This window comes from Balaenoptera borealis (assembly GCF_965194805.1).
Source record: "Balaenoptera borealis genome assembly, chromosome: 13".
Taxonomy (NCBI): domain Eukaryota; kingdom Metazoa; phylum Chordata; class Mammalia; order Artiodactyla; family Balaenopteridae; genus Balaenoptera; species Balaenoptera borealis.
This window is the reverse complement of record NC_138870.1, coordinates 28,164,461-28,179,107: the sequence shown is the minus strand read 5'-3', so window position 1 is coordinate 28,179,107 and position 14,647 is coordinate 28,164,461. Positions and strand designations below refer to the sequence as shown.

The 14,647-nt window shown below is 37.9% G+C and overlaps 1 long non-coding RNA gene across 1 annotated transcript in view; it reads right to left on the bottom strand.

Annotated features, from left to right (window-relative positions):
* The window catches only part of LOC309610007, an 80,912-nt gene that overhangs the window by 63,257 nt on the left and 3,008 nt on the right, over positions 1-14,647 (bottom strand). Inside the window, exon 2 of the long non-coding RNA XR_014233696.1 lies at positions 2,682-2,848. This is a non-coding gene — a long non-coding RNA (uncharacterized lncRNA). The remainder of the gene's footprint in view (positions 1-2,681; positions 2,849-14,647) is intronic.

Below are 14,647 nucleotides of genomic sequence, written 5' to 3'. Positions count from 1 at the left end.
GTCTTGCTAGTTGTTTGGCATAGGGTGTCCAGCACTGGAGCTTGCTGGCCACAGGGTGGAGCTGGGTCTTAGCATTGAGGCAGAGATCTCTGGGAGAACTCTCATTATTTGATATTATGTGGGGCTGGGAGGTCTCTGGTGGTCCAATGTCCTGAACTTGGCTGTCCTACCTCAGAGGCTCAGGCCTGACACCAGGCCGGAGCACCAAAACCCTCTCAGCCACACAGTAACAACAACTCTGTCAATATGTCTTCATCAACCAAATGAGCAATGCCAATGTGGGACCCAGGACCACTCACTCAGTGGAAGAATCCCAGGTTCAGGCAGGGGACAGGCAGAGTGCAGGTAATATCTGGATATTGCTTGACATCATTCCTTCATTCATTCAGTCAGTATTTGTTGAGAACAAAGTGTTGGATGCTTTTCTAGGACGTTTACACACTGTTCTCAATGGATTTACCTTCTTTGCTGAGCTTCAAAGCTTACAAGATCTTGGCAGCTGGGAAGTGAAAGGCAGAGGGAGGGAGTGCAGGGCAGGAGCAACTCCTGGCCCTGTGCCCACAGGGGTGGCTGCCTGAGGGACCCTCTTGCCCAATAGTTGCAACCACTATCCACTCTTTAGCCTTTGTATATTTTCAGTTCAGAGCTCTGGACATACTGTTGCCATCTTCCCTGCCAATAGGATTTCATTTACACCCTAAATGTTTTCAACTGGAGAGAACACTGAACTATATCTTTGCTCAGTAGGTTGACTTCATTTGAGGCATTAAGAGGAATATCTTTTTATCCAAATAAGCACACCTGGAAGCTTTGCTCTTCATCTGAACAAACAAGTCCTATGAAAATGACTTATTCTTGCTTTTGGTTTATAAAACCTAATACTACTCTTCTATCTTAAAGTGAATGTATTTTGAAGCCAAAGCCATTGTAGTTAGTATGATGCAAGTTTATAGGCTTAGGGTGAAGTTTAGATGGAATGCTAACCTCTGTTATCTCACTGTGCCCAGGCCAGGACAAGTAAGCAATAAACCCATAAACTCATTTGTCTAACAGGAGCTGATTTTGAATTTAGTATTGAGAATAATCATAATGCTTTAGTCTTAAAGATTATATATTTCACATTTCCACCACATATACTGCTTTATGTGATTTTACAAAGGTTAATTGGAGGTCAACTGGATCAACAAATGAATATGTGAGTTCCTCCTAACTATAAAGCACAATACCCAGTATTATAAAGTACACATTATTCACTCTCATATTCCTGGGAAAAATTGCCAATACCTATAAAAGTTAAAATTACATATCGTTTGATCAGCAGTTGAATTCCTAGGAATTCATACTACAGATGCATTAGTACATATATCAAATAGCATGTGGAAGATGATTCATGCAGCAGGAGTTATACTAGCTAAAGATTAGTGCTATTGATCATCAGTAAGTATTGGTTAAACAAATTGAACAAAAGACAAGACATGGAAGCAACCTAAGTGTCCATCAATAGATGAATGGATAAAGAAAATGTGGTATATATACATAATAGGATATTATTCAGCCATAAGAAAAAGAATGAGGGACTTCCCTGGTGGTCCAGTGGTTAAGACTCCATGCTTCCACTGCAGGGAGCACAGGTTCAATCCCTGGTCAGGTAACTAAGATCCCACATGCCACACGGTGCGGCCAAATAAAAAAAAAATAATAATAATAAAATAAAATAAATAAGTCATGGGAATGTAATGTTCAGCAAGTGACTATAGTTAATAATACTGTATTGTGGGGACTTCCCTGGTGGTCCAGTGGTAAACAATCCGCCTTCCAATGCAGGGGATGCAGGTTCAATCCCTGGTCAGGGAACTAGATCCCACATTCTGCGGGGCAACTAAGCCTGCGGACCACAACTACTGAGCTCGTGCACCTCAACAAGAGAGCTCACGTGCCACTAACTGCAGAGCCCACGCACCCTGGAGCCCATGCACCACAACTAGAGAGAAGCCCACACACCGCAACAAAAAAGATCCCACGTGCCTGAACGAAGATCCCACGTGCCACAGCTAAGACCTGGTGCAGCCAAAAAAAAAATAAATAAATAAATAAATAAAATTTAAAAAAGAAAAAAGAAAAACTATCACAAACAATTTTTTTAATTAAAAAAAATACTGTATTGCATATTTGAAATTTGCTAAGTAAGTAGATCTTGAGCTCTCATCACAAGAAAAAAACTTTGTAACTATGGTGATGGATGCTAACTAAACTTCTTGTGGTAGTCATTTCACAATATATACAAATATCAAAACATTTTGTGTACACCTGAAACTAATATAAAGTTATATGTCAATTATATTTCAACTAAAACAGAAAATAAATAAATTAAGTTACAGCTTTTCATGAGATTATAAAAAAGAATGAGGGTGCTCTTCCTGTACTGACTAGTAACTTTGCCAAGATATAATGTTAAATAAGAAAGAAAGATGCAGAACAGTCTGTATAGCATGTCATTATTAGTGTTATATATGATATATTTGAAAAGATATGAAAGAAACTGATAGCAATGGTTGTCTTCTGGAAGAAAACTGGACCTATCTAAATGCCTCAAATTTGATCCATAGGCTTTTGATGTTGATCCTAGGATATGATGGCCAAATGGCTGAGGTCATAAGTCTCATTATGTATTAAAGAGTTACCTTTCTCGTTCTCAGAGTTCCTGGTACGTGCCTCTTCCCTTGGGTGGATTCTTGGCTTTTCTCTCAGCATGGTCCCCAAACACCAGTCTTCACTTCCACCCCAAGCAAAGAAACCAAGACTGACTCCTGCTTCCAGGCCAGAGGAAACGTCTGCTTCTCTGAACTTGCTGAAGGAAGAAAAAGAATGGCAAGAAGCAATTGAACGTATTGATGAAGTACAAAATGAAACAGACAGACTTAACGAACAAGCCAGCGAGGATATTTTGAAAGTAGAACAGTAATATAACACACTCTACCAACCATTTTTTCAGAAGAGGTCAAAATTGATCAGCAAAATCCCCAATTTGGGGGTAATGACATTTGTTAACCATCCACAAGTGTCTGCACTGCTTGGGAAGGAGGATGAAGTTTAAAATGACACTTTTAAAATAAAATTCTCTCCTAGTGAAAAAATTAAAAATAATAGTTATGTTTCTAGTGAAAAGTAATAGATATCTTATTTCTATTCATGTCTCTTTAATATTTTTTACATGTGGGAAATCCCAATTTACTTTCCAATGTTCCAGCCAATTGGCAATTTATCCAGTCTTTGAATGGCTTCCAGGTCCTTTCCATCTTGTGCTGAATCCCGGTGGTGTCTAAAAGAAATCATTCCCTTCTTGCTTGCATGTGCATCCTGTCAATTTTTCTGGGAACAATATTTTGTAAAATCAATGTAAGTGCAGGAATTCCCTGGCTGTCCAGTGGTTAGGACTCCATGCTTTCACTGCCAAGGGCCCGGGTTCAATCCCTGGTTGGGGAACTAAGATCCTGCAAGTGATAGGGCGTGGCCAAAAAAAAATCAATGTAAATGCATGTCTTTAAATGTTAAAATGTGATGCAAAATAGACTGCCTGAGAGAAAATAAGACTGCAAATAAGAAGACATACAGATGGCCAACAAACACATGAAAGGATGCTCAACATCATTAGTCATTAGAGAAATGAACATCAAAACTACAATGAGGTATCATCCCACACCAGTCAGAACGGCCATCGTCAAAAAATCTACAAACAATAAATTCTGGAGAGGGTGTGGAGAAAAGGGAACCCTCTTGCACTGTTGGTGGGAATGTAAATTGATACAGCCACTATGGAGAACAGTATGGAGGTTCCTTAAAAAACTAAAAATAGAATTACCATATGACCCAGCAATCCACTACTGGGTATATACCCTGAGAAAACCATAATTCAAAAAAAGTCATATACCACAATGTTCATTGCAGCTCTATTCACAATAGCCAGGACATGGAAGCAACCTAAGTGTCCATCGACAGATGAATGGATAAAGATGTGGCATATATATACAATGGAATATTACTCAGCCATAAAGGGAAATGAAATTGAGTTATTTGTAGTGAGGTGGATGGACCTAGAGTCTGTCATACAGAGTGAAGTAAGTCAGAAAGAGAAAAACAAATAACGTATGCTAACACATATATATGGAATCTAAAAAAAAGGTTATGAAGAACCTAGGAGCAGGACAGGAATAAAGACGCAGGTGTAAAGAATGGACTTGAGGACATGGGGAGGGGGAAGGGTAAGCTGGGACGAAGTGAAAGAGTTGCATGGACTTATATATACTACCAAATGTAAAATAGATAGCTAGTGGGAAGCAGCCGCATAGCACAGGGAGATCAGCTCGGTGCTTTGTGACCACCTAGAGGGGTGGGATAGGGAGGGTGGGAGGGAAATGCAAGAGGGAGGAGATATGGGGTTATATGTATATGTATAGCTGATTCATTTTGTTATAAAGCAGAAACTAACATACCATTGTAAAGCAATTATACTCCAATAAAGATGTTAAAAAAAAAAGTAGACTGCTAATAAGAAGAGTGAGCAAAAGAAAAGAAGTCAAAAAAGAATGAGAAAAATCAAGGATTAAGTTAGTTAAGGCTTGAAGTAAGAAGGATTACCTGTATGCCTTAAGAAACTAAAAAGTCATTAAAAACTACCATGTGTGGTAAATTTAAAATTGTTTTTTATCCTAAGAAACTTAGTGTCATCCTGGTGGTGATTTGGGATCCAAGACCGGCAGGGAAAAGATCAAAGGGACAAGAACTATAATCTTGACACTTTAGACCCAAAGGAAGAGCCATCTTCAGTGCCTGAGGAACCACAAAAGAAATTTGGTAGAAAAACAGAGATTATGTTCTAATAATTCCTCTCACATTTTATGATTCAATCAAAAATATTTATAAAGGCACTTCTACTTCCACCAAGATGGAGTAACTGGTAGCAGACTTGTCTTTCCACTGTAAATAACTAGAAAACTAAACAAAAATATGTGAAACAACTGGCTTTAGACCTGAGACAACAGACATTCCAGGACTTTGATCACTGAGAGAAGAGAGTAAAATGAAGTGAGCCCTATGATCACCTCAGCTTTCTGCCTGGAGACATTTTCCAGTCCACAGCATAGTGACGGGGGTCCAACCAGAGAACAGCAGTTGTCACCAGGTAAAGAGAGAAAATTATTCAGGAAAGTTGAGAAAATATCATCATCAGTTGAGCAGTGAGAAAATGGAAATGTGTAAAAGTTTGTGAATCACTTTGCTTTTATTTAACAAATTATAGCATAAATTACAAATGCATATATACATAGATGTATTGCAATAACAATGTCATTTTTGCTCATGTGAATTCTAACATGCTTTCTGGAATGAGAGGTAAAAGCAAAGGTCATGTGGTTTTCATGCATGTGAATGTCACCCATTATGTATGTTGTGGGAAATTGTTCTAAAAATTATTTTAACAACTACAAAATATATCATCTTACAGATATATAGTAACAGTGATGTCTAAGAACAGGGCTTTGATTAGGTCATGAGGGCCTGTCCTCTGCTTTGAGAGTCCAAAGAAAGTGTGTGAAAGTCAGACACACATTAGTAATATCAACAACAATAACAATAGGAATAACACAACTGTCATTTATCAACTTTTATTATGTACAAAGCATTTATACAAGGTGGCATTTAATCTCCATGACAACCCTGTGAGGTACATTAGCATCACTATTAATATTTTACAGTAAGGAAACTGAGACTCCTACAGGTTAAGTGACTTGCCTATGATCATTGTAGAAGATCTGATCCCAAATCTGATTCCAGAGATTATACTTAGCCATTACACAGACTGCCTATCAAATCATGATAGGATGGCTGCTTAGGGAGCATGAAACTAGAACCAGGAGAGTGAAGTGAGTCAAATGAGAATTGAGATGTCAGTCAAGATTCAGTGCAGGAAACAAACAACTCCAGGTATTTAAGACAAGGGATTTAATAAGGAATCATGACTGTTGGAAGGAACAAAGGAGTAGGAGTTAAGGGGCTGCCACTGGAGCTTCTGTGGTTCAGTAATAGGGGGATCAGAAAGCTGGAACCAGCAAACCATAGCTGCTTCTACTACTTCCATAACTGCCTCTCAGCATTAGACACCAGAACACTGAGTCTGGTCCCTACAGTCACCCTTTTCACCTCTTGACACATTTCCATGGCTTGTTTGCCAGCAGAAACAGCATCAGAAAGATGGCTTCAAAGACTAGACAATGGGGAAAGGGTAATCTCTTTAATAAATGGTATTGGGAAAACTGGACAGCCACATGCACAAGAACTAAACTGGACCACTATCTTACACCATACACAGAAATCAACTTAAAATGGATTAAAGACTTTTTATAAATTAAAGCTCTATAAGGACAAGAGTCATCCGTCTTCCCCTCTGTTAAATTCTCATGAATCTAATACAGGTCTAAGACATATCTCTTGAGTGAAAAACTACTTTAAAATCTTATATGTTCTTTGTTGTCAGAAGGATCTGGATTCAAGTACTGATGTCTCTTCATCTGTGAACTAAATACAAATAATGAAATTTCTCTCAAGAGTTTTTGGTGAGAATTAAAAAATGCATGTAAAGCACTTACCACAAGGCCTATCACATAGCATTCAATGCTTATTGTTATTATTGGTATATCATTATTATTACTCCTGCCCCTTTTATCTAACTCTACATTATGGATCAACTTGCCAGTCATCACCATGGATATATTTCAAGTCAGAAGGCTACATCTCCCTCTCTTCGCTGGACAGTGGCTGAGTGAGCATTACCAAGGTTCTCCTTGTGGACCTTTTACTCTGTGCTTGCAAGGCTGCCCAATCCCTCATCTGAGTAGTATTGCAGACTTATTTATATAGAGATATGCTTTAAATCTTCTATATCTTCAGTTTTATAAGATCAACTCCTGCTGCCTTATAAGTCGGTCAGTCACTTCAAACACCAAAACATTTTATATGAGGAAAATATGGCTTTAAACTACAGTTCTTTAATAACTGGTGAGCCTGAGCATTTTCTAAAATTTTTTTATTGGCCACAGGGCTTTGTGTGTATGTGTGTTGTGATTTCCTTATTCATTTACTTATTAGAGTATTAGCCTTCTTCTCATTAATTACTAAGCACTCTTTACATATCTGACATATGTTTAATAAGTTAGATGTTTCTTGTATGCATTATATTTTTATTTTTATCATTGTATTTTTTTACAAACATAAATTCTTAATCTCTTCATGTATGTTCCTACCATTATTTTTAATCTTAGAGAATTCTTTCCCACCTTAATATGAAATATGTATACTTGTTTTTTGTCTGCACCACACATGGCGTGCAGGATCTTAGTTCCCCGACAAAGGATCGAACCCCATGCCCACTGCAGAGGAAGCGCAGAGTCTTAACCACTGGACCTCCAGGGAAGTCCCGAAATAAGTATACTTTTTTTTCTGATTTTACTTAATATTTTATAACCATAATTTTAGTGGCTACAAAACCAGTAGGGTTTATGCTGTAATATAATTAATCAGTCCTCTACCTTTAGATATTTCATTTTCTCCCAACAGTTCACTATTAAAATAATAACCTGATTCAATCCTTGTGCCCATCCTCCTGTATTCCATATGATCAAGACCAAAATATATAAACATTTCATTATTCTTTAATATTTATTTATTTTATTTATTTAATTTATTTATTTGGCCACGCTGGATCTTAGTTGTGGCACGCGAGATCTTCATGGCCATGCGCGGGATCTTCTTCGCGGCATGTGGGACCTTTTTTTAGTTGTGGCAGGCAAACTCTTAGTTGCGGCCTGTGGGATCTAGTTCCCTGAACAGGGATTGAACCCTGGCCCCCTGTTGGGAGCGCAGAGTCTTAGTCACTGGACCACCAGGGAAGTCCCTCATTATTCTTTATACATGTTGCCATTTCAGTATTGTAGGACTCACCTCAATGTTCCAGTTCTGTATGCCCATTCACCCTACCATTTTGACTATTAAAAACTCATATTAATATGGAGAATAAATTCATATCCAAGAATCCTCCAAAAAATATATTAAAAACTCCTAACTAATAAAAAAAATTTGGATTAACTGGTTTTCCAGGGTAGAAACTTTAGATAGAAATACCATATAATTTATTGTCAAAACAGCACACTTTTGAGAGTAAAAGGGCCATATTGAGAATTATTCTGAGGTGGCCAAGATGGCAAAGTAGGAAGACCTCCTCCCATGGGCACACCAAAATTACAACTATTTACAGAGCAAGTATCAATGAGAACAACCTAAAGACAAGCAGGAACAAATTTCCACAACTAAACACATAAAGAAGGAACCACAACAAGACAGGTAGGAAGGGCAGAGACATGGTATAGTTAAGACCCACACCCCCAGGGTAACTGACTTACAAAGGAGAGGATAATCACAAATGCATACGTTCTCCCTAAGGTGCGAGGGGTCCAGACTCCATATCAGGCTCCCCAGCCTGGGGGTTTTGCACCAGGAGGATGAGCCCCCTGGGAAAGCTGGCTTTGAAGGCCAGAGGGTGGTGGGGGGGGCTACATAGAGGAGAGCTGGAGGGCTATAGAAAACAGAGACTCCATTCTTTTTTTTTTTTAATTTTTATTGGAGTATAGTTGATTTACAATGTTGTGTTAGTTTCAGGTGTACAGCAAAGTGAATCAGTTGCACATACACATATATCCACTCTCTCTCTTTTTCCTTTTTTTTTAGATTCTTTTCCCACATAGGCCATTACAGAGTACTGAGTAGAGTTCCCTGTGCTATCAGAGACTCCACTCTTAAAGGGCACATGCAAAATCTCACATGAAATTCTCACACACTCAAGACCCAGCACAGAGGGAATAATTTGAAAAAAGATTAGATGATAGTTGATTAGATGATACAGAGGAACAGATCAGCAAACTGGAAGACAGAGTTGTGGAACTCATCCAAGCTGATGAGAAAAAATAAAAAAAAATTTTTTTTTTAAATAAGGACAGTTTAAGAGACCTCTGGGACAACACCAAGCACACTAATATTCACATTGTAAGGGTCCCAGAAGGAGAAGAGAAAAAGGGGCAGATAACTTACTTTAAGAAATATTAGCTGAAAACTTACTTAACCTGGGAAAGGAAACAGACATCCAGGTCCAGGAAGTACAGAAAGACTCATTTACAAAACAATCCCAGTTATAATTGCATTGAAAAGAATAAAATACTTAGGAATAAATCATATAAGACATTGAGAAAAGAAATTGAAGATGACACAAATAAATGGAAAGATAGACTGTGCTCATGGATTTGGAATAATTAATATAGTTAAAATGACCCTACTACTCAAGGCAATCTACAGATTCAATGACATTCTTATCAAAATACCAATGACATTTTTCACAGAACTAGAACAAATAATCCTGAAATTTGTATGGAAACACAAAAGAACCCCAATAGTCAAAACAATATAGAGAAAGAAGAACAAAGCTGGAGGTATCATGCTCCTTGACTTCAAACTATTCTACAAAGCTACAGTAATCAAAACAGTATGATACTGGCACAAAAACAGACACATAGATCAATGGAAAAGAATAGAGAGCCCAGAAATGAACCCACACTTAGACTGGCAATTAACCTACATCAAAGGAGGCAAGAAAATACAATGCAGAAAAGACAGCTTCTTCAATAAATGGGGTTGGGAAAACTGGACAGCTACATGCAAAAGAATCAAATTGACTACTCTCTCCCACCATGCAGAAAAACACACTTAAAGTGGATTAAAGACTTAATGTAAAACCTGAAACCATAAAACTCCTGGAAGAAAACATAGGCTGTAAGCTCCCTGACATTGATCTTGGTGATGATTTTTTGGAAATGTCTCCTCAGGCAAGGGAAACAAAAGCACAAATAAACAAATGGGACTAAATCAAGCTAAAAAGCTTTTGCACAGTAAAGGAAACTACCAACAAAATAAAAAGGCTGCCTACTAAATGGGAGAAGATATTTGCAAACCATATATCTGATAAGAGGTTAATATCCAAAATTATACAACTCAACATTAAAAAAAACTTGATTAAAAAATGGGAAAAGGACATGAAGAGACATTTTTTCAAAGAAAACATACAGATGGCCAGTAAACACATGAAAAGATGCTCAACATCACTAATCATCAGGGAAATGCAAAACAAAACCACAGTGAGATATCACCTCACATCTGTCAGAATGGCTATTGTCCAAAAGACAAGAAATAACAAGTGTTGGTGAGGATGTGGAGAAAAAGTAACACTTGTACACTGTTGGTGGGAAAGTAAGTTGGTGCAACCACTACGGAAAACAGCATGGAAGTTCCTGAAAAAATTAAAAATTGTACTATCATCTGATCCAAGAATTCCACTCCTGGGTATTTTTCCAAATAAAAGGAAAACAGTAATTCAAAAAGATATACCCACCCCTATGTTCATTGCAGCACTATTTACAATAGTCAACATTTGGAAGCAACCTAAGTACACATTGATAGATGAATGGATGAAGAAACTGTGGAATGTGTGTGTGTGTGTGTGTGTGTGTGTGTGTGTATGATGGAATCTTAAAAAAGAACAAAATCTTGCCATTTGCAACAACACGGATGGACCTAGAAGGTATTATGCTAAGTGAAATAAATCAGACAAAGACAAATACCATATGATTTCACTTTTATGTGGAATCTAAAAAACAAGGGAACAAATATAACAAACAGAAACAGACTCACATACAGAAAACAAACAAGTAGTTGGCAGAGGAGAGGGGAGTGGGGGATGAGTGAAATAGGTGAGGGAAATTAAGAGGTGCAAAATTCCAGTGACAAAATAAATGAGTCACAGGGATGAAATGTACAGTGTGAGGAATATAGTCAATAATGTTGTAATAACTTTGTATGGTAACTAGACTTATTGTGGTGATAATTTTGAAATGTATAGACATATCAAATCACTATGTTGTGCACCAGGAACTAACACAGTGTTGTAGGTCAATTGTACTTCAATAAGAAAGAGAGAGAAAGAGAAAGAATTAGGCTGAGACAAGAGGCCTCTAAACCAGGGCTTATGGTCACCTATTTACAGGATGCATTCTCAAGTGTGCAGTATAAAATGATATTAGGAGTTCATAGGGAAGGTGTCTCAATTAGTGTATGTATTTGGTCACAATCTGACACCAACAAAAGTGTCCCTGATTCCCGCTACCTTAAATCTTCCTTAAACTCCATGCTTGGAGAAAAGTTTCATAAAATGCATAATGAAGAGGGGCATGGGCACCTAAGATTTCCTCTGGTTTCAGAAAAAATAGCTCTGAGCATATAGAGGAGTCATTCTCATTTGTCTTCTCTGTTAGTGATACCCTTCCAGTTTGGTTTCTCACCCATGGACAGCTCTGAATGAGATCACTATGGACTAAAACTAAACATTTCTGCAAATATGATCCATGTTTCATTGGTGAATTGCCACTTTCTAAATCTTCATTTTTCAAATGTTATCATAAAACAATCTGACTCTAATTACAGCCATGTAGACATTGACTTAAACTTGCTTCTACTACGTAAGTAAATCAATAGGGGAGGAGATAGATGAACACACTTTTGACGTCCTCTCTAGCATGGCAGCTTAAATAATGAAGATAAAGTTAAGAAACAATAAACGAGAACTTTGAATAATCTAATAGCAAACAGGCATCTTAGAATTTTAGAGCTGGATGGGATTTTAGAGATAACCTACTCTAGCCCTTTTATCTGTAAAATGAGGACACTAAGGCCTATAGTGTTAAGTGGCTTATCTAAGGAGTACAGCTAGTGGAGGCTGAGCTGAGACAACTACCCAGTTCTATGACTCCTAGTCCTTTGTACCACAAATCAGAACCACGTTTTCTTGTTGTTCTGAGGATAAAGGAAGTGATGTTTGACTTTTCTGTTTGAGATAAGTAAATGTAAGGTATTTGTTCTCATTATAGAATAGTTAGAAGATGTTTCCAGACTTGCTTCTCATTCGATAATTGGCCATAGTGCTTACACAGAAGCACATAAAGCCTATACGGAAGACACTAAAAAGAAAAATACAAAAATAGATTGAATCAAAATGGAAATGCTCTACAAAACATAGACTGATTGCTTATTGTATTACTTCTTCTCTCATGGAGACATAAATTCAGTTGGCCATGATGGAAAGACAATGATGAGTTGATTGCCTCATTTGTACACTATGTCAAAGAGACTAGAAAATTACTAAGGTAAATTGAGAAATAGGAAAATTCCAAAATTATCTTGCCTGAAGACATTTTCTTTTTGCACTAAGCTTTTCAAAAAACAATCAAAACTGGTGTCTCCAACATTCTGTTTCTAGGAGACAAGCTCACTTTGCCCATCACATTGTCAAATAAGTAGCTCCCGTGGCTTGCCAATAACCCCTGAAGCATGATCCTGTGAAACAAAATGTTGGTGTGGACTGCACCAGCTATCACCAAACTCAGAGCAGAAAAGAAGGTGTTGGGGAAAGAGTTATTTTAGGAAAAAAATTCAATGCTGCAATTGTGAAGGAAGACATAACTGCAGATCGAAAGGGGAAAAACAGTTTGAATTCTTTGGCCCAGGATCCCTTTAACTCTACATCACTCTTCCACAAGGGGTGTCCTTCTTTTGTCATATTCTCCACAATGCTTCTCTCCCATAGCCCCATCCTAACTTGCATGTTCCTGGAACAATAACCTTGGAGTCATTCCCTCTCTCTGCTCCAAGGCCTAGGGGTGGAAAAGGACCCTGGGTCAGAAAAAGGAAGTTGATGAAGAATAGGACCACTCAGCGAAACATAACTTCATAAGCAATTTCATCTCCACTAGGGCTGGGATTTTTCTTTGGTTCGTGAATGTGTCTGAGTCATTGGAACAGTGCCTGATTCATTGAATACTTTTAATAAAAATTTGTTAAGTGAATGAACAAACTTCTGAGTCCTTAACAACTAGAATGGTGGAAAATTGCTTCTCCATCATCATTGGGCTCCTTTCTTTCCCCTTCCAGGTTTTCATCAAAATTTGATCATCCTTCATGAGTCCCTGGAAATAATAATCTCCAACCTATTCTGATCACTCTAGCCATCTTTGTTGGTCAAGCCCACGGCAGTTCTCTGAGGCCTCCAGTTAGTGCTGAGGCACTACCCTGTCTCAAATGGAGCAGAGGCATCTTTGGTGAGGCCAGGAACCCCAGGCCTGAGGTACATCGGGACCATCTCCTTGAGGCCAGGCATAGCTCCTCTTGCAAACAGGGCCATAGCTCCTCTTGCAAACAGGGCCAACAACCCAGGCTCTCCTGCCCAGGATGAGGGCCCTGCTTAACAAGGAGAATCCTGTCACTTTCTCCAAGCTTATTTCCTCAAACTTTAGCCTGTCTCTAGGTTTTTGACTTTTGGAAATAAAAGCCACAAAAATTCCAGACTTATTCTGCATTCCTCCCTGACTTCCCCCAGGCACTGACACACGGAACTTTCTGTCAGCTTAAATGGATAGAATAGAAAGGGGAAAATGAAGGATTAAAAAATAAATAAATAAATAAATATCTCAAAATATTATCCAGCCACATCGATATGGGATCAGGTACATATACTTAAAGCAACTGTGAACACTATAGGTTATTCCACTGACTACGAAAGTAGCATAACAAAGAATGAACACCTGTTTGTGTCCTTTAAACTCCAGTACAGAAAGAAAATTCACATTTAGTAACAGGTTTTTGGGGGTTTTTTTTGGTCTAATATGCTCCTGCAACCAACAGCTTCAAAGAACTAATCTCTTCTGAAAAATGTTTGGATGTTAAGATGACCACCAACTCAAAATGCATCAGAGCCACTTCAATAAAAGGATGTAGACTAGGTTTTAAGGTACTTGATCTGCATAAATTTATACTTTTAATCAAATTTAATGGACTTTCTTGTGAGGAGGGTGAGCATTATTGATTTCACATTTTAATATATTTTAGAGACATGAAAACTTGGATAGTGAAAACATCCCACCTAATGCAAAGGAAACTTCCTAGAAGGAATTTGTTTGGAATGAAATAGGAAGGGTTGGCTTGCAGGTAAGGGTGGACAGGGTGGGAGGATTCTTTAGGATTTATGGTGTTTCAAGAATATTGGCAACAGTGAAGCCATGAGAGAAGATGAAATTATGAGGCAGACTGTCTTATTAATTACTATACAAAGGCTCAAAACCAGTCTTTAGAAATTATTTTTTTCTTTTCTCAAGTAGTAGGAAATAGAAATATTGTTGAAATACTTTATCTGGAAGGAAGGCCATCACTAAATACCTTACAATTTCTATTCCTTATTCCTAGCCACTTCTTTCTGCATCCTATGTCACCACTTATGTTCCAGAACAAACCTATACTTGCAGTCTCCAGGAGAAAAAAGGAAACACAAGTGAGTACAATATTTTAGAGTAATTATAATGATCAGAATTCCTCATCCTCCTTTCTGCTGTCATTTTGCTATGACCTTTAGATAAGCTCATATTTCAGCCCCAGGCAGATCTCTGCTGTAGTCTGAATATGTACCGTGTTACAGATAAACACTTTGGAATTAAGTAGGAGTGCCTAA